Raw genomic sequence first — 25,416 nt, 5'->3', positions numbered from 1 at the left:
GACTTGGCTGACCCTTCTTCATAGACCATGGTTTTGGGTGGAGTTTGCTTATATAAGGCTTCATAAGGAGTCATCCTAATGGAAGAGTGATAAGTGGTATTGTAGGATCATTCGGCTGATTTTGGTTTTTTCCTGGGTAAAGCATCAGAGATAGGTTTGAACGGTTTAGGTTTATAACCTCGGTTTTGCCATTAGTTTGTGGGTAATAAGATATGCTAAATTTTATTTTGGTCTCTAATAGGCTGAAGTATTCTTTCCAAAAGTGACCCATGAAAAGAGAGTTGATCACACACTATGGATTTTGGCATTCCATAGAGCTTGCCAATGTTTTAGTGGAAGGTTTTGACAATGGTTTGGGTGGAATACTTTCATGGTAGGACCATAATATGAGAAAACTTGGTTAACCTATCTATGATTACGTATATGACTCTTTCAATTATAAGCAGGGCAAGGCCTCTACGAAGTCCATTGATATGTCGAACCATGTTCTATCCAGAATGGGCAAAAACTTCAAGTATCTAGTCAGTTTGGTTGCTTCATACTTATTGGCTTGGCACATAAGGCACTCCCAAATAAACTGTTACTTACTCTTTTATCTTGTCTCAATAGAATTTGCCCTTGATGCATTGTTGGGTTTTATAAACCCCTTTATGACCACCCGTATGAGTTGAGTGGTAGTGATATAAGAGATTCAAGATGATCTTTGCATCACTTGAGAGCAAAAATTGCTACTTGCAGAAGACCAAGTCTCTTTTAAGTTGGTGATGTGGGTGGCTACTTAGATCATCTTTGAGAGCCTTCTTATTTTTCAAATTTTCTCACTTTCATGTTGCACCTTACATGCTTCTCCTCATATTTTGCAAGTTACAACTGAGAGAATGTTGAGTCTTGCTTTAAAAACTTAGAGGGCATCTTTCGATCATCCTACCCCTCTCATAGGTGTATGAACGTTAAGATAATTCATTTTTTTTTGCAAGTTTAAAAAACATTTCCATGTGACTAAAATTTTATTGGACTATGCCCAAGGTCCTAAGCCAACTCATGCCAAGGACCATGTCTGCCCCCTTCATGGACAGCACATAGCGGTCTACAACAAACTTGGATTCTTGGAGATTCAACTCTACCCTTGAGCACACATACAAGCATTTTAAGTGACTCCTGTCACCCACCATGACATCAAATTGCGGTTGTTATGGGTTGGTCCCATGTCGATCAACACCTCAACACTCTCCTTGTGCCAACAACCACAAACACACATAGAGTTCAAAGTGGAGACTCTTGTAAAGGCATGATATGAGATGCCATGAGTTTGCTAGGTCTCAGTCGCTGCATCATCTGACTCTTGTTTACTTTATTCCTCGTCTTCTGTGACCATGAATATTTTTAGGGTCTTATATTTATGGCCTAGGACCCATTTCTCGTCATAGTTATAGCAAAGACCTTTTCTCTTATGGTCAGTCATTTGGGCCTTAAAAATAAACTCAGTTCAGACATTGGGACCCGATTTGGATTTAAGTCCAACATCTCTAGCCAGTTTTTGATTACCATATCCGTCAAGGGTTTAGTTGGGCTTCTTCACAAGGCTTGATTTCTTCAAGCACTTTTCAATCACTCATGCCTTGACAAAGCGCTATTTAAGGGTTTCTAAGACTAAGGTCATTAATTCGACATGTATTTCATCTTAAAGTCCCCCTTCAAAAGCTTCTATCAAAGTGGGCTCGAACCAATCACCACACATGTTGCAAAAATCTTTAAAATTTGCTTGATATTTTTAGACCAACCCATTTTGCATGAGGTTCTTCATCTCTACATTGTGGTTCATGTAGGGATACGGTCCAAACCGTTTGATAAATTTCTGCTCAAACTCATACCAAGTAGGGATCTCATAGCATTATTTGTGCCTATGGTATGAACAAATAACCTTACCATTAAGGTGAGCTACTGAGCATCCTAGTCTATTTTCTATTAATATGCATTGACTTACAAAGTACTGCTTGGATTTATATAACCATTCATGCGGCTCTTTTCCCATGAATACAAGAAAAAATATTTTGATTAACCGTAGGAGAGAGGCTCCTAAAGAGTTGCATATTCTCGAAATGTCATACTAATCCTCTTGGTATCACCTAAAAATGAAATTTTGTGCTTCACCATCATCTTGATCTTCGTGCTCGGCTTCACAGCCTCCGCCACCACCATCCATGAACTAAAAAGGTCAAGGTTCCAAGTTAATGGTCTGGCTCGAAAGTTAATCAATATCTCTTTCATGCCAGGTCCAGCTTGATCCATTCTTGCTCATGCAGAAGAAATAACAATTGGTTCCACGTTTGCAAGATGGTAAGGACTTGCTACATTCTTGGACCTTAGCATTGAGATTGGTTAGGTAGTTTCAACATTGCCTATCCTTGTGTGTGATTCCTCAGCAAACTTTTGGATAAACTTAAGGTTCATCTTTGGAGGATTCTTGTTGCTTTTCTTGAGAAGCATGAGGGTAAACCAGGTTTGCTCTGATACCACGTTGTTACATTCTTGAGCTAACGAGTTCAGACTAGGTTCAAGCTTAGGTCAAGTGGGTCAAAACCAGGTAAAACAAAAAATATGTTCAGCTGGGTACTAACAGGTTTTACTAAAAAATCCAGAAATCATAATTGGTTATGTAAAAAATTTCCAAATTTTTGGAAACTGTTATGAACACGTTGAAGAATGTCTGGTTAAAATTTTAGGGTCTAACTCTATGAGGTTCTAGAGTTATGAGATCAAGAATAAAAAATAGAAAATAGGGTCAGTTCTATGATTTAGGTTTGGCAGGGTTCGGTAAAGAGGTAGGTTCTCCTAATTGGGTTAGAGTTTGAGGTTGATTTTTGGCAGAGGCTAAGAACATGTAAAATGAGCTATGGTTTAAATTTGAGAGCCAAACTCGTTCTAATTAGGGAGAAACAATTATTGAAAGTCAACCTAGTTACTGCATTTATTAGTAGGATGAAATCAAGCCTAATAGGATTCACACAATAAGTGGTCCCAACATTTGGCCTTAACCCCAACCCATCCAAGAACTCTCCTAAACTGGGGATACCTTGTTAAGCTCAATTTCAACTTGTTGATAAACACAAAAACTAGACCGACTTTGATTAGTCATTTCTCCCTAAACACAATGAGTTTGATTCTCAAATTTGAACCATAGCTCCTTCTATATGTCCTTAGCCTCTTTTCTAAAAATCATTCCTGAAATATGAATGGGTTACGAGAATCGACCTATTTACTAAACCTTGCCAAACATGAATCTCATACCTAATCCTATTTCTTGTTCCTCTTTCCGACCTCATAACTCCAAAACCTTATGGAGTTAGAGCCTAAAATTTTAAACATACCTTCCCAACATGTCCAAAATATTCTATTATACTATGTATCTCTGTCTGTTCCCCTGATTACTTTGAAAAGATGCTATAGCTGCAAGTTAAGGAAGAGTTAAAACTCTGAATGAGTTCAAAGCCTTCTAGGCGAGATGTTAGCAGTGCATCTCTGGAGAAGCCCACCTATGTGAGTGTGAATGTGTGGCCGCAGTTTAAGGAATTGAGTTATTCCCAAAGTCACTCATGAAACAGGAATCGGGTGCATGACCTTTAACGCGCCGCCCTTAAAGATTACAACAAGAACCTTTATCGTGTTGTTGCTAATGGACACTCCTACACCAAAGGTTCAAGTTCAAGACTTCAGTTCACTTTATTCTTGTGGGGGTAAAGTTAGTCAACTAAGGTAGTGGTTCAAACCAGAAGGTACCATTGTTGAAAGTATGATATGTCCTGTTGCAGATTGTCTTATCTTGCATCTTGGTTTCCTCCCGTTTCATTCTTTGAATTTGTGGAGGAATGTTAGGTGTAAGAAGGGAGGGGAGAGAGAATTCAAAAGAAGAAACGTGGGCTGTTTTAGAGAAAGTTTGATTTTGATGACATGGAATAGTTCCATATTGATGGTGTTTGAGTTTGTTGTGGGCTTTATAACCCACATGTAAACTCTTACACTTGTTCCTAAGAACAAGGGGTTGGGATGACTACCACACACGCGCGTGCACGCGCCCGCCCATCGTGCCGTGCCGAGCTGAGCAGAGTCAGGTCGGGCCGAGCTCGGGCAATTGGCCCTTTAGAGCCATATCTAATCAAGACCAAAGTATCTTTTTGCTCAAAGTTTCTGTGGATATTTGAATTCTTTAACGGGTTATGAGAAATGATAACGGGTCACGACTTCTCGTAGTCTGTGCCCGTTATGGTTCTTCGGATTCCGTTAACGGATCTCGACTCTTCGATTTCCGTTAACGGGTCACGTGTCCTCAGATTCCGTAATGGGTTCCTTCCACGCTTTGTAACCGTTCGTGGGTTATAAAAGCGTGGTTAGGGCTGGGGTTACTTAGAGATCCTAGACACACTGATTTATGAAGAAGAGATCTGCAGTTTTCTCTTTCCCTATTGCTCTCTCTCTCTCTCTCCTAAGTTATCCTGAAAGGGGTTTGTCTGCAACATCGGTTTGTAGAGGTTGTTTTCGAAGGACGATCCGTCGAAGTTTACCGTTCTGATCGTCGAAGCTATTGTATTCTGGGGAAAGGACGCCGGACCTTGTTTGTACTGTATATGGGGGCAAATCTTCTCTAAGGGGAGTACTTTCGTACGCCTTAACCTTTTACACAATATTAACATGATTTTTTTGTTTTTTTTTGTGTTCTGTGCATCTGTTTGTGCATATGCTGCTGTCTGGATTTTGGTTTTATGCGGAAACTGTCATGCTTGCTCCCTGTTCTTGTTTCGATCGACTGCCAATCATGATTTCAATATTGCTGTATTTTCTGCTTTATTTCATGACGTTGATTGTGAAACTGCGTGATTCAAAAAGCGATCCAACATATATCTCCCTAAATGTTGGTTAGTTTACAGAGTTCTTGGACTTGTTGGAAATCTGTCGAGCAACCCAACAACTGTCATGTTTTGACTATTATGTGATTCAGTCATCTCTGTCATAGAAAATAGATTTGAACTTGTGCTCGTGTTTGATGCATATTTGTCTTTCCTAGTTCAGGCATAATCTGACTCGCCTATAGTATTTTAGGTATAACTCTTTCAATCCTAATCGAAAAATTGTGTGGTTTAACACCGAGGTAGAATATCAGGCTGATGTAGGCATCAGTCTCGGTGTTGGAGGCTGGTGATTTCGACCGTTGATGTCAGGTGCACTAGTGGGGGACTGACATCGTGGCAACATGCGACGTGTGGGCGTGCACATGGGGCACCTTCTTCTTGGTGAGGGAGGTGGATCTGGTGCCCACAACCATCCTCAGGATGCAGCAGAGGCTGCTGCGACTGGTGGGGTTTGAGAACGCCATTGACGAGGCAATCATTGGTTAGAGATTTTCTGCCGGGGAGGCGAGGGCGTTGAGACTCGTCCAGAGGGTTTTTTCGTCCAGGGCTGCCTTGGAGTAGGGCATCTGGAAGATCGCCATCAGTAAAACCCTTGCTTCTCTCTCTCTCTTCTCGGTTTGGGATTGGCCTGTAGCTCAGAATGAGCTTATGAACTGGGCTGAACTTGACTTGAAATTCGGCACAAGCTGAGCTTGAACACCAATGGTTTAGGCTTGGGCCGAGCTCGAGCCGAGCTTGTACATGCCAAGCCCGACTCGTGTGCATCCCTACACCCATGCCAAATCCACCCTAAAATCCACGATTGTGATAGAATGGACCAATGGAGCCATGGTACCACATTATTGGCCCAAAATAAGGGTGAAAACATATCATATTTCACCGAACCTCCGATCCAAATCCAACACATGGTTCTCCCATATAGGCGTTAACATAAATTTAGCAGGCAGATTCAAATCCCATCCAAACAAGGATGACATTCCAGTACTCAGATTCTGATCGACAAATTCTTTGGGATCTATATCGGGATCCAGATCATATCCGAGCACACACATTTTTCACATTTTAAAAATGACTTAGGGATGTCAACGGGTTGTATGTAAACCGATATCCGATCCAAATCTGAAACCGATTAGTTGGATTCGGTAGCCAAATCTGGAGCCCATTAGAAATCAGATTTGGTTCAGTATTGAGTTTTTCAATGAAATCTGACCCGATTCTGATTAAAATTTGAATCCAACTAAAACCCGAACCAGATTAAGTGTAAATATTGGGTTTTAAGCTAGTCGTATCTGGATTCAGGTTTTAACATTTTCCATCCGAGTCCGACTCCGACTCCGACTCCAAATTCGAATACTAACCCCATTAGGATGGATCCAATTCGGTTTTATCTTTTTTCATCGGAATCTGATCTGAATCGGACCCGATGCCATCCTTAAAATGACAATTCAACCCGTTCTTCACCAATCCAGCATTAAAAATTAAAATTGGACTCTGGATTCAATCAAGCGATTGGGAATTTCAACCAAATATTTTGACTCAATTTCGAAATCGAATCTACCACGATCCGATCCGTTTACCCCGTTCAGACACCAGATAATCCCCCCCCCCCCCGCCCGCTCCCCTCTTCTCCCAAAACCTAACTGACACCCCAAACACCAGACTAAGAGGACGGAAAGAGGAACAGAGACAAAAGAAGAGAAGCCAAAAACCAGATCCGATCCTCCCCCAACCCGACCACCGTCCATGGCGGAACGAGCGGCCGTCTTCCTCCCTCTCCTCCTCCTCCTCCTCCGTACGGCCGTGGCAGAGATCAAGCACCTGCGGATCGAGTCCGACTCTCGCCCGATGATCCTCTTCGAGGAGTTCGGCTTCACCCCGACTGGCCACGTCATCATCTCCCTCTCCTCCGTCTCCTGGTCGCGGGAGGAACCCGCCTCCGCCGCCACCTTCGACCCTTCCTCCATCGGCTTCCTCCTCCTTTCCGAGGAGTCCTTCCTCCAGATCATCGCCGATCTAGAGCAGTCCCCTAGCCTCTGCGTGCTCCGCACCCCCCACGCCCACCTCCTCTTCGACTTCCGCAGCCTCGACCCCACCACCCACGCCTTCAACCAGTCCTTCCCCGTCACCGCCCCCAACCAGTACAGCCTCTTCTTCGTCAATTGTCGCCCGGAGTTCCGCGTCTCCATGGCCGTCCGCACCGAGATCTACAACCTCGACGGAAACGTCCGCGACTACCTCCCTGCCGGCCAGACGCAGCTCCCCAAGCTCTACCTCGCCTTCGCCCTCCTCTACTTCGCTTTTCTCTTCGCTTGGGCCTACTTCTGCTTCAGGTTCAAGGACGCCGTCCACCGGATCCACGCCCTCATGGGCGGCCTCCTCCTCGTGAAAGGTCTCAATCTCCTCTGCGCCGCCGAGGACAAGTTCTTTGTCAAGCGTACGGGGACTCCCCACGGCTGGGACGTCGTCTTCTACGTCTTCCAGTTCCTCCGCGGCATCCTCCTCTTCACCGTTATCGTCCTCGTGGGCACCGGATGGTCGTTCCTTAAACCCTTCCTCCAGGAGCGCGAGAAGAAGGTCCTCATGATCGTCATCCCTCTCCAGGTTGTTGCCAACATCGCCGCGGTCGTGATCGATGAAACCGGGCCGTTCTCGAAGGATTGGGCCACTTGGAGGCAGATCTTCTTGCTCATCGACATTGCCTGCTGCTGCGCTATCATCTTCCCCATTGTCTGGTCGATCCGGGCCCTCCGCGAGGCGTCCAAGACCGACGGGAAGGCCGCAAGAAACCTCGCCAAGCTGACCCTGTTCCGGCAGTTCTACATGGTGGTGGTGGGGTACCTCTATCTAACGAGGATCGTCGTCTTCGCGTTGAAGACTATCACTGCGTATAAGTACAGGTGGGTGACTACTGCTGTTGAGGAGGCCGTGACCTTGGTGTTCTATGCCTTCATGTTCTATATGTTCCGGCCCGTCCAGAAGAACCAGTACTTCGTTATCGATGAGGAAGAGGAGGAAGCTGCTCAGGCGGCTCTCCAAGATGAGGAGTTCGAGCTTTAGATTTCGAGAATGCTCTGTATGGTTCGATTCGGTTTGGAGAATTGCAAACCATGGGGAGTGAGGTTCATTTACAGAAATTCAGAAATCTTTCTGGTCTTTGTTGTTTTTTTTAATCAATGATCCCATCTTAGAAATCGCTTGCTTTCCTCTTCCAAAGATAGATGTTTTAGATTGGAACAGGAGTTGATTGTTTAATTTGTTATTCACGAAATCAATGTTACATATATGTTCGATGTGATCTAATTTTGATTGCATTATGCCCTCTCTCTCTTTCCGTGGAGTTTGGTTGTTTGGCAAGTGTTCATTTTTTTTAAGTCTCTAGTGTGCTATGAACTTGTGGACACAAGGATGGATAAGTATGCAAATAATATGTTCTTGAACGTGATTAATATATCAGAAACGTCTCTAGAGAAGTCATGATGGACAGGGTATGAAAGTAAAACAAGTAAGGACTGAGGAGTACTAATTACACTCTCAAAAGGTCAGCGGGAAACTAAGGCTGCATAGCTGAAAAGTATCTTGCACATTTTTTTTAAATAATGCTTTGCATGCTTATGATTGACATTTGAATTCTTGATTACAATATGTACATCAAAATATCAAAGTGCTGAATTTTGATATAGGTGGATGTGTGCATTTAGCTCTGCCTAATGTATTCATAAATAGAATCTTTAATATAATTTTGCTTTAATAGTTTGTTGAGATATAATGTTACTTTGAGGAAAGGTTATAAACCGTGGATGGTAGTGGGAGACTGACCTTATGTCTTGTTTAACCAAATGTAGCCTATATTGAGGAGAAGATATTTCAAAAATACTGTTTTTTCGTTGCATAATGGAGTGAAATTTTCTCAGGATGGCCTCTACTTTGCAAAGGATCTTGTAGATTTCCCCCCCATGGTCCTATTTTTCTTGCAGCTTGGCGGTGGAGGAGGAAGGCTATTGATATTTCTTTAATTGATAGAATTTTTGGAAGGAAAATACAAAATATTGTTTGTCAAGCTGTTCAATCTTTGTCTGATCTTTATGTGTTGGCTCTGTGTGTCCTGTTTCCCCATTTATTTTCCATAAGTCTAAGTTCTTATCCCTCTACTGTCCGCCTATTGATGCCTTTGTAGATGCTTGTATCACTTCCCAAAGCCTTCTTTCCTAGGTGTTCTCCTCTATGTCGCATCCATACAGATGCAGGAACAAGACACAGTGTGGATGTGCTTGGTATGACATGGCAATTCTCAAGAATTAGGACATGAAGATATGATTTTACACATGCACACATATTTTTTAACATAAAGCATTAAAACATAAGGATCATCTCAAATGCAAGCTCTTGAACAATAATTCTAAATCAATACAATTTAAAACATCAAATAATAAAACTAAGTGGAAAGTAAATTGTAGTGTAATCGGTGATAGATTTTAAAGAAAAAGAGTGCACCTGAATACAAAATAAGTAGTTGAGATTGTAAAAGGAACTGCATAAAGTTGATGGCACTGTGTTGACCTTGGTTGTCAAAGGCAGCACCTAAGCGACCTAGGCGCATCTCCACCACATGGGCGATAGGGTTTGGGTGGTGGGGCTCCTATTTTACTGCCTAGGCATCGCCTAGCTCGCCTAGGCTGGGACTGCCTAGGCTTACAAGCCTATTTTTGTCTTTTTTATTTTTATTTTTTATGTAGGTTGACCATAGGGTATAAAACGGGAAAGGGCACACTCTTTCCCCTTTTCGCTCTCTACCTCTCTCACCCTTTCATTTGCCCTCTCTTGTCCTTTCATTCTCTCTCTCCCTCTTTGGGTTTGTTTGCAGCAAGAATAAGAAGAAGAAAAAGAAGAAGAAAAAGAAGAAGAAAGGTACGCTCTCCTGTCTCTCTCTCTCAGTTTCTCACCTCTCTCTCGATTTCTCCTATTTTCTTTTTTCTTCCTGTTTTTCCTTCCCTTTTCCTTTTTTTTCTTCCTTTTTTCTATTTTTTTCTTCTTCTTGTTTTTCCTTCCTTTTTCCTTTTTTTGTTTCTTCCTGTATTTCCTTCCCTTTTCCTTTTTTCTTCTTCCCATTTTTCCTTTCCTTTTACTTTTTTTTCTTCTTCTTCTCATTTTTTCTTCCTTTTTCCTTTTTTTCATAGTTTATGTTTTTCAATTATATATATATATATACTGTATTTGAGTTATTATATATTTTGTTTGTGTGTTTTATTTATATATATCTGTGTATGTAATGTAACTTATATATAATTTGTTTGACTGTTTGTGAGTTAGATTTCTGGTTGATTATTTCTGAGTTATACTTATATTTCTGGTTGACTGTTTTTGACTTATGTTTGTGAGTTATATTGTTGAGTTATATATCTGTGTGTAATTCATATATGATGTGTTTGACTGTTCTTTTTCACAATTCATAATTCACATTTTATGTTTGTTGTTGTTAATTTGTTTGCATATATGATTTTATTTTTTGTATATTGATCATTTACATTGTTATTTGTATAGTTTGTTTATTGAATTGTTTGTTTATTTTTAATTTTTTTGAGCAGATTATTTAATATAGCAGCTTTATAGTGTTCAATGCAGAGTTACCAGAAGCTTTTTAGATAGGTGGGAAGTCCGCTTCCCAGAAACTTGGTTCGGAAGCACGATACTCCTCGATTTCGAAACTTGATGAGAATCTCGATTCTCCCACACTTTTCCTATGCTTTCCACACTTCTCACACTTCTCACTCACTTTCATGTGCGTTCTCTAAATTCGCAGTCATCATTTATAAATTTTATTAAAAATTTAATTCTTACACTAAAAGTTTAAGAGTAGTCACTTTTATTTTAATTTTTATTTGTGTTTCATTTCGATTCCCATTCAATTATTATATTGCTTTTTTTTAATTCTTCGCTTCTCGCTTCCTATACATTTTAAAATGCATCGCTTCTCACATCCTCTTCCTGTATCGTTTCCTGTTTTTGCTTCCTAGTTTGGCAACCTTGGTTCGACGACATATTGTGTTTTGTCTATTGCTTATTGTTGATTGTATACATATTATTTTTAGGAAAATTTTCAAATACCCCCCAAATGTTTTGGCCTAATTCATCTGCACACTAAATGTTTCAGACCCTAATCATAAACTAACATTGGTTTCTTGGGTTAACCTAACTCATGCTGTGAAGTTATCATTTTACCCCTGTATCTATGAAAATAAAATTACTAGTTTACCCCTACTCTAGAAGGATGTGCAAAGTAAGTTTGATCGTGTGTGGAGCTGTCAACTGAATGTATTTAGCAAAAAATTTATTGCTTACAATGATATTGAACTGTTGACCTCCCTAACAAAAACCACTACACCATGAAGCTTGTTATTGATTATTTTTCGATAAAAAATATATATTTAAATTGTGATAAGCCAATCAACCCAACAATTACTCGACCCACTAAAATCTGATCATTAGATGTGATCTACATGCTTAGTTTTATAGGAATAGACTCCTAAAATTTCCGATTATGATACATAGTTAGGTTTTTTAAGATTTAAAAATCAATGGTCTACAATTTTCAAAAATAGTTAATGTTTAAAAAATCATGTTTTTTTTTATTATAAAAAAAACATGATCCAAGTGTCATTTTCTAGCAAATCAACCATGCCAAACACATCTGCAAGGTCAGATTTGCAAAAAGCAACTCGAAACTCCTATTTACTGGTGATGGGATCATGATAGGCTCAAAAAGTGTTAGGCAACTACCACTTTTCCCAAATCTATATAGGCTCAAAATTAAGTGGTCTAAGTTGTCAGATTTAAATGAAAACCTTAAAACCCACAGTTATTATCATAGCAATAGCTAATTGATCTTGATTCTTGAATTAGTAAAACTTTGTCAACTATATATAACCACATCGACTTTTGGGTCAAATGAAAATACATTTAGTTTGCCTTCAGTTATTTATCGGATCAACTATTGAGGAACCAAACAGACCCAATTGCGTTATAGCGGGTCGAGTAATTGTTGGGTTTATTGGCTTGTCACAATCTAAATATATAATTTTTTTTCGAAAAATAATCAATAACAAGCTTCATGGTGTAGTGGTTAGAGTTGTGGTTTTTGTTAGGGAGGTCAACAATTCAAGTATCATTGTAGGCAATAAATTTTTTGCTAAATACATTCAGTTGACAGCCCTACACACAGTTAAACTTACTTTGTTCGTCCTTCTAGAGTAAGGGTAAACTAATAATTTTATTTCCATAGATATAGGGGTAAAATGGTAACTTCACAACATGAGTTAGATTAACCCAAGAACAACCCAACGGTAGTTTATGATTGGGGTCATTTGATTAACCCAAGTAAAAACTTTGGTGGGGCATTTGCAAAGTTTGAAATGTTTGGTGTGTGGATGAATATGACTGAAACGTTTGGGGGGTATTTAAATTATTTTCATAATTTTAGCAGTTTGTTTACATATTTTGTGTATTTTTAAATTTCTTTTAATTGGGGTATCGACTAGTCCATCTAGGCCCCACTTAGTCTTTTTAGGAGAATTCAATGTTGTAAGTATCGTACCGTATCACACGATACAATACGTATCGTTACTATGATAAATGTATCATATGGTACAACTATGTATCGTACCGTATCATACAATACAAGGTGTATCGTACACCTTCGACACACTTTAAAAATGGCCGAATCATAATTTTTTCTTTTTGAGTTTTAAAAACCTCTTAAAGACCGACTCCCTTATTTGTGTAGAGGTCATTATAGGGGTATCTACGCACCTAGGAGTCGTGAGAGCGATTTGGGAGCTGATCCGTGCGCAAGTGAGAGGGATTTTGCGGTTGGCTCAAGATTGCATTTTCATAAAGTTTTCACTTAAGGAAGTGGGTTAAGGTAAAAAAAATCTATTCTTTGCTTATTGAGTTTTTTTTAGAAGAAGATGACATCAAATAATCCGGCATGGTAATGGGGCACTCAAGTAATGAGTGAAAACCGATTGAAAATCGAGTGCAACTATTGCTATAATATTTTTTTGGGTGATATTTTTCGGTTAAAGCATCATTTAGCTAGGACATATCACAATGTTAGCCCTTGCATGTGTATTTTATGGTTGTATTTTGTGCAATTCATCATGCGTATTTTATAAATGTTTCATATGTGATTTTATGGTTGTATTTTGTGCAATTCATCATGTGTATTTTATAAATGCTTCATATGTGATTTTATGGTTGTATTTTTTGCAATTCTTCATTGTTTCATGTGTTATGATTTTTTTAAGATTGTTGCTAATTTTTTTATTTTCATGTTTTTTTAAATTTTTTAGAAAATTTGTATTAAAAAATTATGAATTTTAACGATACGATACAATATCTTGTTTTGGGCACGACCGATATGTGTAACGATACAATACTTATTACTTACAACCTTGATTGAAATTCTTTTGAGATGCTCGTTGCTCATCCTATCTCTTGGATTTCTCTAGATATCAATCTTAGATTCACTTCCAAGTCACTTGCAATTTTTCTAACTCATTCTGCATCAAATTGGAAAATCTGCCTGCAGTAAAATCATGCCCAATTATCATACTAGTATACTGTTAGCTTTTCCGAGCATACCACTTTTATGTATGGCATATACAGAAGTTTAGAATTTGTAAAAAGTCCTATTAGCTCTCAAGCAATCGAATATATTGCTCCTTACACATCAGTGTGTGTCTTTTATCTTAACTGTTACCTTCCTTTTTGTAACCACTAACCTTGCAAAGTGTACTCCATTTTCATTCTATTAAATTGTAATCCTTCTTTGTCTTTTCTTTGACAGGTAATGGGAGATCTGTCATCTTTGGAATGAAATATTTTGGTTGTCTAATCTATAATATATGCATGAAAATTTACATTCTGATGTTTATAACCGCAGATTTCAAACATTGACAACATGACCTCGTTATGTACTTTTGACATGTTAATCACACAAATGAACTTGTCAAAACAGATAAATTATATCAACAATAACTCACCTTTTCTAATGTATCTGATTATTTATATGTCCATTGGCACTCTCAATCTGTGTTTTAGGTGAGTGCAGGCTGAGTTGGGGTGAATCAATGTATCCCCCTTTTATGGAATTAAAATATCTTTATAGGTATTCATTGAAGAAGGGAAACAAATCTTAAACATGGCTTATGGATGATTATGGAATCCACACTAAAACTTGTTAGATTTGTAGCAAGTGTAGCATATGGGAATGCTCTCAGGTCTTGGTTAGTGGTCTGGCTGCACATTCATGGTAGGCAGTCTAGTTGGATGCATGTGGCTCTGCACTTACAAGTGTAATTGTAGCAAAAATTGTATTGCATCGGTGGGTTGTGGCCTAGTGAATGCCGAATTCATCATTCATTCAATATCTAACTCTTTCTATGCAAGGGCAGTCGTCCTTGACTATGATGAAAGACAATACTTTTTGTATAGCTGTTTATTAAAACCTCCACTCTAAATTACCATAGTGGATTGGTTGGAGAACACTGATGTATCTTCTGAAGATTGTCACTCTTCACATGGTTTGCTTAGTGGGAGTTAACTTGGGGCTGCAGTCATCCAATCATCTTCCTGTCTACATCACATGGATACTCTGATTTATTCCCATGTCATATCCAACTATATACTATTAATGAAGAATTTACACAAATAGAGCATGTCCTATTGTCCTGTGTCCTTTAGTTGGTGTTCATGTGGCATAGCTTCCTGTGTAATGTCTGGGGACTTTATTCATTAAATATGACCAGGTGTCACTTATGAGTGAGCTGACTTGTTTGATACATGTATTAGGTTTCTATATCTTTTGTAGTGAGTGGGAATTATTGGCATAAGAAACATGATTTGGTTTATAAAAGAGGTAAGTGCAGAACATAGGTTGGTATTTAGAGCATGAGAGTGGGCAGTCGTAAGGGATAAATACAGTTCTTCACGCATTTTTCTGTTCTAATACTTGCACTCATTCAGAAATAGGCAGTTGGGTTATGTCTGACTGAACTATCATATTCCTTGAGAGTTGAATAGTCATTGTACATTGGTTTTGCATCTCCTTATCTTCTCCATCCAGGACAAAAAGCTGATCTATACCTTATTTGTGTTTCTTTTTCATATTAAGGGATTGATCTTAGAGAAGTAGTTTATTTGGTTTTTAAGCCAGCTCTAGTCATAATATTAAGGTTGCTTATTTGTAAATCAGTAGTGTTTCTCTCCTGCAGATCATATAGGGCGATTTGGTCAGCTTTGAATTATAAACGTGAATAATGTCCTCACGCCTGTGTCCAATGCTTAGACACCACATGCATGTGTCTACACACACACGCTACTGTCTACTGTATGTACAGTATAGTTGGAAAATCATAGGTGCAAGTTGTATCCACTCAATGTGACCTCATAGATGTCTTCAGCATGGTTTGTTAGCTAGGGATCACACCTTGAATCATTTTTTTTGTTGTGAAAATATGATTTTTTGAGTAATTAAATTCTGGTGCATTGTGGGCAGTTGATTTTTGAATCCCATGGAAAACCAACTTACATGTTTGAAAAACGTGATCCACAACCTGTTTTCTACCAAAGAAGCTATAGAGATCATATATAGAAGGTTGAATCAATAAAAAAAAAGTGGAAAAATGTGAAAAGAGTGATGTTATCTACTAGATTTCATGTATAAATGCTATATATACGAGTAATGCTACGGTCCTCTGGGAGCACCTACTCCCACATACTAGAAATCATAGTTGTAGGTTGCAACTTCTCAATCAGACCTTATAGATGTGCTTAATATTAGTTTATTTGATAGGAATCATGTTTTGAATTATGTTTTTTTGGACCAAAAAATAGTTTTTTTTAAAGTCATGAAAATTTGGTACATTGTGAGCCGTTGATTTTTGAAGATCTTAAAAAGCCTACATGCATGCCATAATCACATGATCCGAAACTTGTTTTCCACTAAATAATGTTTGTAGATCATATTTATAGGTTCTGATCAACAAAAAAAGCCCAATTTCTTTGAAAATTTGAAGCTTCTATTAGGTGGGACTAGGTGCTCTGGGAGCACCCCTGTCATATATATATATATATATATATATATATATATATATATATATATATATATATATATATATATATATATATAGTCCAAAGCTCAAGAAGAGTGATGTTTTCTACTAGATTCCGTGTCTCCATGGCCGTCCACATTGAGATCTACAATCTCAACGGTGATGCATGCGACTATCTCCCTGCCAGCCAAACACAGCTCCCCAAGCTCTACCTTGCCTTTTTCTCTCTTGTACTTTGCCTTCCTCTTTGCTTGGGCTTACTTTTGCTTCAGGATCAAGGATGCCGTCCACTGGATCCAAGCCCTCATGGGCAGCCTCCTTGTGAAGGGCCTCAACCTCCTCTGCACCGCCGATGACAAGTTCTTCGTCAAGCGGTTGGGGATGCCCCCACATCTAGGATGTCATCTACTACGTCTTCCAATTCCTCCGCATCCTCCTCTTCACTGTCATTGTCCTCGTCGGCACCAGATGCTCATTCCTCGAACCCTTCCTCCAAAAGCGTGAGAAGGTCCTCATGATTGCCATCCCTTTCCAGGTTGTTGCCAACATTGCCGTGGTTGTGATCGATGAAACCGGGCTGTTCTCGAAGGAATGAGCCACATGGAGGTAGATCTTCTTGCTCATTGGCATCGCCTGCTACTGCACCCTCATTTTCCCCATTGTCTGGTCGATCCTTCCACAAGGTGTCCAAGACCGATGAGAATGCTGCATGGAACCTCGCCAAGCTTACCCTGTTCTGGCAGTTCTACATGGTGGTGGTGGGGTACCTCTACCTCAGGAGGGTTATCGTCTTGTTGAAGATGATCATTGCATACAGGTACAGTTGGGTGAGTACTGCTGTCGAGAAGGCAGTCACCTTGGTTTTCTACGCCATTCATGTTCCCATTGAGAATAACCAACACTTTGTTCTCGATGAGGAGGCTGTGCAGGCAGCTCTCCAAGATGACGAGTTCAGGCTATAGATTTTGAGAATGCCCTTTGTCGTTCAATTTGGTTTGGAGAATAGCAAACCATGGGGAGTGAGATTCATTTACAGAAATTCAGACATCTTTCTGGTCTTGTTTGTTTAAACAATGATCCCACCTTAGAAATCACTTGCTTTCCTCTTCCAAAGATTTTAAACTGGAATGGGAGTTGATTGTTTGAACTTGTTATTCACGTCAATGTTAAATGTATGTTTGATGTGATCTAGTTTTGATTGTTCATAATGCTGTGTGCGTCTCTGTCTGTACAGTTTGATTTTTTTTTGCGTGTATGCGTGTCTGTACAGTTTGATTGTTTTTGCAAGTGGCCCATCTTTTTCTTTTCAGACTCTAATGTGTTAATAACTTGTAGACACAAGGGTGGATACATATGCAAATATATGTTCTTGAACGTGATTAATATACCAGAAAAGTGTCTAGAACGCATGATGGACAAGGTGTAGAATGTTATCAACTCACTGGATAGTGAAACATGCATGTTTTGGAGTCCATCGGTTTGTCTATCTCACCTGAGTTGTATCTAATAGAGTTATTTTTTTGATATTTACACGGAGAAACCACCCCAAAGATCAGCGACCTAGCCGCTGACTCTGCCTGCTGTACTTATGGTTGCTGTCCTAGTGGTGTAAAACTTCGTGGGCTTACCCCTTGCCCTCAAGGAGTTGCCACACTTTGACTTGCGCAAGGGTTGATGCTCAACCTAGACCACCTGCCTAGGTCTCATCCCACTATGCCAAACCCCTTTGGGGCTAAAACTCAGTCACCACGCTTCGGCTTGCACAGGGGATGATGCCCATGGGATTTGAACCTAAACCACCTGGCCAGTGGTCAGGCCCCATCCCACTATGCCAAACCCCTTTGGGGCGTAATAGAGTTAATTCACATAACGCCCACGAACTCTGAGATGCAGAAAGATAGCTGAATAGATTTTCCCTTTATTGCTATACATTTGCTTGCTTCTTCTTGGTCCTTGAGGAACTCATCGGTAGCAATTGTCATTTTTTTTTTTTGAAAGTCTAGTTGGGGTTAGGCAGACCCCCATTAGTTCCACTAGTTATTCAAACGTACCGCAGGGGACGTGCACTGACAGCTCCTAGCAACCACGCGTACGTCTAAGGAATGTTTGAAATGAAGGGAAAAGAAGTGAGGAATACTATTTTCGATCTCAACAGTTCATTTTTCCTCTCTTCAATGTTTGTAGGTGGGTCTTTGGGGCGTTTGCGTCACCGTCCCTGCCCATCCGCAGGATGCCCAGCGCTTGGGGCCCATGCGTGTCTACGTGCCCACGCAAATGCGGGATGCATGGATGCTTTTTCAGTACATTTTGCAGATGCAAAAATGGCGTCCTCGGCTGTTACGCCCCCTCCCCCTGCCCCACGGAACAGGGAGGACTGGACAGCGCAGGATGCACACAAAAAAAAAGTGGCCGTTGGACAGGGGAGGACAGAATGTCCTGTCTTGTCCAGATGGGACGTACATGACACACTGTTCCTGTCCTCCCCTGTGTGATTCAAACACCCCCTAAAGTCGGAAACTCAGGCTACGAGTTGAGTATATTGTACATTTTTTTTATGGTTTGTTAGATAAGGTAAATGCAGTGCACACTTATGATTGGTATTTGAGTTATTTGATTACATTAGTACACCAAAATGTCAAAGTAGTGAATTATGATATAGGTGGATGTGTTTAGCTGCCTAATGTATGAATGAACTAGAGTCTTTAATATAATTTGCTGTAGTTTTTTGTTGTGATATGGTATCATTTGAGACATTGTTGTGGACACATTCACTGTCGATCTATGTTACATGGACTCGCCAACCACACCAAACACACCTTCATGGACGCAACGCGGGTCTCACCACACCAGGTGCGGTAAACTGCAACCGAGCTTGTAGTGGTCCAAAAATGAACTTGGTCAATGCCGACCGAGTCCAATTTTGTCCACTTTGGATAGAGAATCACTGTTTTTTACGTGAGACATGGATAGAAGTACACTGCCAGTAGTTTGAGTCATGAATGTTGGTGAGTGGTGAGGAAATCATCTTGAATGTGAATGATATAAAATTTGGGGTCTCACGCCAAAGATGCAAAAGATGTGCATATTTCTCACTTGTACATGTGCAAGTGGTCACAAAGCCAAACACAAACAGAAGTAAATAATCGATTATCAACCCCCCCCCCCCCCCCCCCCCCACACACACACACACCAAATTAAGTGAAATCCATCAGAAAGCCATAACCACCAATTTCACATGCAACCTGCCCCTAAGACCACGAAACACCAAAAACAACACAAAATATAAATAAAATTTGAACAAAATCATAACCAAGAATCTCAATCACCTTACAAATTCATTCAGCAGCTACCAAAAAAATTCAACAAACAACAAAATTCAAGTCCTTAGTACAACTTAAACCAGAATTTAATAAATATATAAACCTGAATCCTAATGGAGATCTGTCTTCTTCCTTTTGCTTGTCAACAAATCAAGCACACTCTTATTCAGAAAGCAATCAAACAACCAACACCTCAAATGATCAGCAACCTGCAACACCTAAAATGGAACAATGATTTCTACTGATTTTTTTTGGTTAAAGAAATCTATTATATAAATTTAGCTACTAATGGAAATATGCCAATATATGCTGATGAGCAGCCATTGCTTCCTCCCTACCTCAAAGAACAGACAATGATAGTAAAAATTATTGGAATACCACTTGAAGAAGAAACTTAAGAAGCTTCAGGAAGGTCTAGATGAACCTATTAGCAGTGGCTTCAGTGACTATCAATCGATCTCAAAGGGCCAGTGGGAAAGGAGGCTCCAGACAGACATACACCTTGCTAGACAAGCACTCCACGAAGCCTTGTCTCTGGATAAGCCAGACTCTCCTATTGGAAAATCCAGCATTTCAAAGCTATTGTATTTGCCATATCCTTCAAGCTGTTTGAGGGCTGACTGCTGGAGTTGGTATCTCCTTGTTAACCAACAGCTCCCAAACATCTAAATATACAGCAAGTTGCCAAATACAGGTGCAAATGGATCGGATTCCAGATTTAGGTTATTAAAGTAAGATCTGAATGTGCAGAATCAGATATATCAAAATGGTCCTTGTTTTCGGATTAAGATCAGATTTGGATCAATTTAAGTAGGATTAGTTTCAATTTTGGATCAAAAATTGATCCATTTACTTTTTGTAAGTCAGATTAGATTTGGATTTAGATCAAAATCTGATCCATGCAAATAGCTTTGCTTTTTTACATATTTTACCAGATCTGGTAGTATAGTTCGGATCCAGGTTCAAGCTTACCTCATTGGATTTGGTTCGGAACCGAAATTCAGGTTGCTGGAGGCACCGAAGGAATCTGTAAACATTGCAAGCACCGGTATTCATACCCTTCTCCTGTCCACGTTGGTTTACATTTGCAAGATTCAGCATAAACGCATGCACTTCTTTTCTGCAAGATAAGCACCAAAAACAAAAACTACAAAAAATAAAAACCAACCAAAAGGAAAACAACGACAGAATGACCAAGGCAACAAGCATATGAAAGGAACGCAACCATCCAAACAACGAAAAACAACAAAATGGAAAAAAAGAAAAGAAAACAAACATAGTGAAGATGAGAACGAAATTAGGGACTCTGAATCAATTGGTAATAGACTCTCACAGGACTGCTCAATCAAAATACACAAAAAAAGAAGGGTAAAAAACACAAACATAGAGATAAGAAAAAGGAGATAATGGAGACCTGAAACAAAGAAAAGCAGGTAGTAAGAAGAAATGAGGGTAGGGTTCAGTGTCATCACACCTTTGGCAATGACTTCTCGGCTTCCTGTGCTCCTTCTCGTAATGGTGACCCCATCAGCAGGAAGAAGGTTTGCAGAGTAAAGGCAGGTAGGTGGAGGTGGGAAACATCGTGAAATGTGCTTGAGAGCGGAGATGGGGATGGTGTTGTTAACAACATCCTCCGCTGCTCGTAGTTGAAAATGGGTGACGAGAGGGGATTTGGGTCAGCCAAATCCGCTACCATCTCCACATATATCCCATATCAGGGGCACCAAACAGTGGAGATCGCAGGGGATTCGTTAAGTCCCCTCCAACTCGCTCCCGAAACCGGCTCCCAAACAGAGCTTTAAAGTGAAAATGGTAGGAAGTGGTGGAGCATTGCAAGAAATTAGAGAAAAATAGGGGTCGACAATTAGAATTGGGTTAATGGAAGGCAATAGTAACTAAGGCCCTGTTTGGAATATCGCGTCCATGGCTTAGGGAAGGAGGTTGGGACAACTACACAGGTTATTATCATATCGATTTTCTGCGGATAAAAGTTGATAATGACAACATTCACTCAAACATAAAACAGCGTCGGGCCAGACATAAATTCACAGCCAAGAATTGTGGCTTTGAACTATGCAGTGTTTTAAAGAAGGAAACATGGATGGGACTCTTTATGGGGCAAAGCTGATCTTTAAAAAGAACAATTTTTCTATTTGTTTTCTCCCACACCAGACTCAATGTTTCTCTACTTTGCACTTAGTTTGGGCTGAACCAACTCGTAACACTTGCTGAACTAAAGAGGGGTGGGTGGAATTTGCTGATGAGCAGCTGCAATCTAAGTAGAAAGACAAAGAGAAGCGAAATGATATGTATGACTCTTCTTTCCTCCGGAAGGCTCTTTCTCATCGTATCTGCAGCCGTTGCTCAAGCCTTCTCTCTTGCCAAAGCCTCTCTTCGTCACCACCATCGGCCGCGGAGCATCATTATGCAAAGGACAGTGAGAAGAGGAACAACAACATGAGCAGTTTCGTCATCCGATTTCACGGCCCCGACACTGTCAAGTTCCTTCTGGCCTCCTCACCAACGATGTTTTGCCGAGCCCTCCAGGAAGGAGCTCGCCTCTATCCCCACTCCCAACTAGTCCCTCGAGTCCACCCATCTACTTCTCCATTCTTACTTCTCGCAGGCGCTTCCTTTACGACTTCTTCCTTTGTCGCCCGCCTTTCACAGAACAGATGCTGGATTACGCTGGTGTTGGCCCTGGTCCGGCCGCCCGTAAGATGACCCTGTTGCGGATGTCGATTCCCAGTGCTTGAACGAGATCTTGGAGTTGGGTGTGTGGAAATAGGAAGGAAGCAGTGAGTTATTGTGGGAGATGGGGATGACGTCGAAAGAAGAGGAAAGCAGTGTCGGCGTGGGTGTTGTTGATTACCACCTACGAATTGTGAAACTGGATTTGGTTTCTTCCATGTCAGTTCCACGATTCGACTCCTTTCTCTCATCTCAAACGGAGGGTTTCAGTGTGGATTCCACAAATTCACTCCGACGTTCTTCGGTCAGGAGATCCCAAACAGGGCCTAAGTAAAGTTTTTCATCTTAATCTCTCCAGTGAAAACTAGGGATCAAGAGCCATTTTCCCTCAATTAAAGGTGAGGATCCTCCCGAAGAGTTCTCATGGAGGAAACACTCAATTGAATTACCTATTGCAATTAGAAAAGTAGGCAAGACATGAGAATTACAACTAGCAGTGGGCAACGGACCTGGCCCACCATGGGCCGGGTTTGGGTCAAGGTTTTAGGCCCAAACCCATTAGCTATCAGTCCAAAATCTGACCCGTTATATTCGTGGGCCGGCCTGAGCTATTTATTGATTTTTAATAATATAAAAAATTTAAAAAATAATTAATTGCATAATAACTTGGTAACTATTATTATTTACTTAATTAGTTGCATTAATTTTATGAAAACTAAAAAAACAATTAGTTGAATACATGGAAACTTGTTAATTATTTATTATTTACATAATTAGTTAGGTTTGGGCTGGGTCTGACCCGCTTCACATTGGCCCATTGTGCCAATGGACCAGGTCATGGGCTTCTTCAAACCTGAGCCCACTAAGAACCAGGCCAAAGCCCGACCCGTTAGTAAATGGGCCAGGCCATCTCCGGGCTGGACAACACTTAAAGCCCAACAGGCCGAACTCTAAACGGGCGCAGGCCGAGCCAGGCTGGCCCGATGCCCACCACTAATTACAACATCTATCACCTATATATAGACTAAGGTGAGGCTAAGAGCATGGATATGGATCTTCTTACACTATGGATCCAATCTCAAGTACATAAGAGAGTACACAAGAAAAGTACTGAAACAAAGTACAAGTAGAAGTGGACTCCATGGATCGAGTCTTACTCCCAGCTTGGAGTGCCGTAACATGGATCTAAAAATGGATAAATTAGTTTGAACAATTAACATTATTGCCCATTCTCATCCCAAAAATATCCCAAGAGACTAGTACATCATATCCAATCCAATCCCACGAGGCCAGCCCTGGATTTGGTAACAAATTGATTTCACAATGTAGTGGTGTGCTTACGACTCTATTTGGGAGCCTTGCATTGAGGTTGAAAACACCATTTCCATGTGTTGCCTAAATATAGGCCCTATTTGGAACCTATCAGTCGGAGGCAGTTGGGAGGGGAGGTATGAAATTCACAATTACTCTGGATTTGGCACTTCCCATTTGCTTGTTTGCGAGCACCATCAAAATTCCAGTCCGGAATTAGCAAATACATTTTCAAATTGTTTGGTAAACTATGTGGAAATCGTAGTTGCATTTCCAGCTACAAGTTTCCAAACAAATATACAAATGTGATATTTTATTGAGTTTAAAGCTGCAAATGAATTGAATATCTGATACAGATCATACATTATTATTGGATATGAATTTTACAATAGGGTCCAATTGTGACTTAAGATTTGAAAAAATAAATTTTTTTTTGGATTAATATTGGCATTTTAAGTTAGATCTAATTCAGATATGGATCAAAATGTGATCCAGTTTCATTTTCTACGTGTAAAAAACTTATATTTTATATGTTTTACCACGGTCCAGTACTATCATAATTTTTTTGGATCCAAATTCAATTTTTACCAATCAGTTTTGATTTGGATCTTTGTATAGATTTTTGGATTTGGTTTGGTATTGTACGCTAACGTCCAAAAGATAATATACACATTTTGGATGAGAAAAAAGGAGGATGACAAGTGCTTTCATCTCTCCTCATTCCCATGGCCCCATCTCTCGTAAAAGAAGAGGAAGAGGAAGAGGGAGAGAAAAATGGGTGACTATAAGAGCAATTGCAGGCAAACCCACTGTCTTGGTTGGAGAGAAGCTTGGTGCAGTTGGGCTTGATCTAAGAAGCTTCACCAACATAGATTGCTCCAACAAATTCACAGAGAAGGAGCTTTGCATCTTGGTGAAAACCACAGCAGACCAGACGTGCTCTGTTTTGGATGTCCCATGCAGTAGGTAGGGCTATAGGGTGGTAGATGGGAAGGGCGTCAGAAAAGAAGAAAGCAATCGGGGAAAGTGAGTCGGCATAGGAGTTGCCGACTACCACCTCTCCACTGTGGTAGTCGAATCGTGGAACTAGCGTTGGCAATTGCCATGCCAATTCCACGATTTTCAGCTTTTTCCTTGTCCCAAACAGAGGGAAAAGCTGTGGATTTCCTGAATCCACTTCTGTGCCCTCCAGTGATGAGATTCCAAACAAAGCCATAGTTTTGCCAAAATATGGTGTTGAGGATGGAGTTTCCGTCTTAAGAATGATGTTTTAAATGTAGTTTAGGGTTGCCAACTCCATTCCCAACGCATTGTTTTGGCAACACCATTGCTCTCAAATAGTAGACAACAGGACGTCACTAGTGAAAATGACAAGAACTGAATGAGCTTGGAGGTGGCGCTCTCCTAAAAACAATAGTTGCCCTTTGGGGGTAAAAACCAGGTGCAATGCAACTTTGCATTTGGCATACAATCAAGCCTGCACCTCTCATGTTTTTCTCCATCACCTTTCGCACTAATACAACTGACTACCATGACACGGTTATCTCGAGAAACCCTCAAAAACAAAAAGAAAAGCCATTAAGGTTAAGTGACACACTCAGTATTAATACAAAAAAACCTATGTTGTGCTATCCCTTATGGCTTTTACTTGATTATGTGAGCGAGCCTAAGAATTAGGCCCAGACCTAGCATCATAAGCAAGCTGAGCTTGAACAAATAACTACGGCTCGATTAAGCCAATGTCTGAGCCAGGGCCGGCTGGCCTCTTTGATAATTGAGGCCACCGCTTACGGCCGCAAATGAAAAAAAAATATAACGCTTATACTTAACATGCTGAGGTTCTCCAATGAAACATGGCACATGCAAGTGCCTCATGCTGAGGGCCTCCAATAAAAAACATATAGAGAAATATGGGCCTCCAATTAAATATGCCTGCGGCCTCAAGTTCTCTTGAGCCCCCCCCCCTGGTCTGAGCTCAAGATGGCCCATGTGCAGCCCTAGTTGCAGCATAGGTTTTTTTTTTTTTGGCGTTTTATGGTATGATGTGAAAATAGTCAATTTCATAGCTCCCAAGGATGTCCA

At 40.4% G+C, this 25,416-nt stretch overlaps 2 pseudogenes across 1 annotated transcript; both read left to right on the top strand.

The window, feature by feature from the left end:
• The first annotated feature begins 6,521 nt into the window (after window positions 1-6,521).
• On the top strand, window positions 6,522-8,204 carry LOC149839695 (protein CANDIDATE G PROTEIN-COUPLED RECEPTOR 7 pseudogene; annotated as a pseudogene). Its single transcript, XR_016431510.1, has one exon. The product of XR_016431510.1 is annotated as a protein CANDIDATE G PROTEIN-COUPLED RECEPTOR 7 pseudogene (transcript).
• Window positions 8,205-16,110: 7,906 nt separating this feature from the next.
• Window positions 16,111-17,026, top strand: LOC149839694 (protein CANDIDATE G PROTEIN-COUPLED RECEPTOR 7 pseudogene; annotated as a pseudogene).
• Window positions 17,027-25,416: the final 8,390 nt, after the last annotated feature.

Source organism: Nuphar pumila, chromosome 4, assembly GCF_984573655.1.
Source record: "Nuphar pumila chromosome 4, dmNupPumi1.hap1.1, whole genome shotgun sequence".
NCBI classification, from domain to species: Eukaryota; Viridiplantae; Streptophyta; class Magnoliopsida; order Nymphaeales; family Nymphaeaceae; genus Nuphar; species Nuphar pumila.
The sequence above is the reverse complement of the archived record's forward strand: the minus strand, read 5'-3'. Positions and strand labels throughout refer to the sequence as shown.